The 968-nt window shown below is 29.8% G+C and overlaps 1 protein-coding gene across 4 annotated transcripts in view; it reads left to right on the top strand.

Moving 5' to 3' along the window:
- LOC108756156 (putative polypeptide N-acetylgalactosaminyltransferase 9) overlaps positions 1–968 on the top strand; it is a 229,556-nt gene that overhangs the window by 209,259 nt on the left and 19,329 nt on the right. The gene's annotated exons all lie outside the window — the stretch shown is intronic.

Raw genomic sequence — 968 nt, 5'->3', positions numbered from 1 at the left:
TTCTCTTGTTTAAGATATGAAAAAATTTGTTTCAAATTTTGCCCAATACTTGGATAATTTTAACCACGATTTTGTAAATAAAATTGAGTAAGTAAAATTCAGTAAGTAAAATTGAGTAAGTAAAAAAGATGAACCCAACGATCCCTGCGTACTTTCCAAATCGCCTAAAATACATGAACTCCACCTTTTAATCAGATAATATTAGTAACAATATTAATATTTATTATAATATTTATTATAATTTTATATTAATATTTATTATAATTTTATAAAGTTATATAGCTGTTATTTTCTAGCTAAACAAACCTTCAAAAGTTTGTCAACTCCGTCCCTTTTCTATATTCAATCGTTAAGATACTTTAATGGCGAATTAAAGGCTAGTTTAGCGGACATAATCTTTATTAGAGGGATAAGCAGCTACTTTTTTTACCAGATGATAAAATGTTAATAACACGTGTATATGTATAAGAAAAATGTAATTAAAATGGATTATTATATCAGGATTATCGTTTCTTTCTATCTAGCATACGATTAAATTTATTGTTCAATAGGAAATAAATTTACAATGAGAAGGGTGATTGTTGTTGTACCGCAACAGTTTGCGAATGACATCGTAAATAAACCGTAATCTGACATTAATCGATTTTAGAGAAACGGGTACATTCACGTGACTTTATTGTTGCATTTATCGTTCGCCGAAGCATAAATTCTACGAGCAACTTATACCCTATTCCAAATCGGCGGAGGTCTAGCAAACAACGGTTGAACAACAAAATCTACAGGTCCGCGAGGTTAATATCCGAGCAAATCCTGATATTAAAGACGACAAGTTCCGTCAATAACGCTGCGTCACGTATTATGAGATTATGCCATGAATTATGTAACTGTTTAATATTAAATGTTGACATTTCCTATAAAAAGGATGTAAGATATTTTAAAGTTAAGATAGAACGATGCGACAAATATTC

Source organism: Trachymyrmex septentrionalis, unplaced genomic scaffold (genome assembly GCF_001594115.1).
Source record: "Trachymyrmex septentrionalis isolate Tsep2-gDNA-1 unplaced genomic scaffold, Tsep1.0 scaffold96, whole genome shotgun sequence".
Classification (NCBI taxonomy): domain Eukaryota; kingdom Metazoa; phylum Arthropoda; class Insecta; order Hymenoptera; family Formicidae; genus Trachymyrmex; species Trachymyrmex septentrionalis.
Note: the sequence above shows the minus strand (reverse complement) of the source record. Positions and strands in the feature narration are given on the sequence as shown.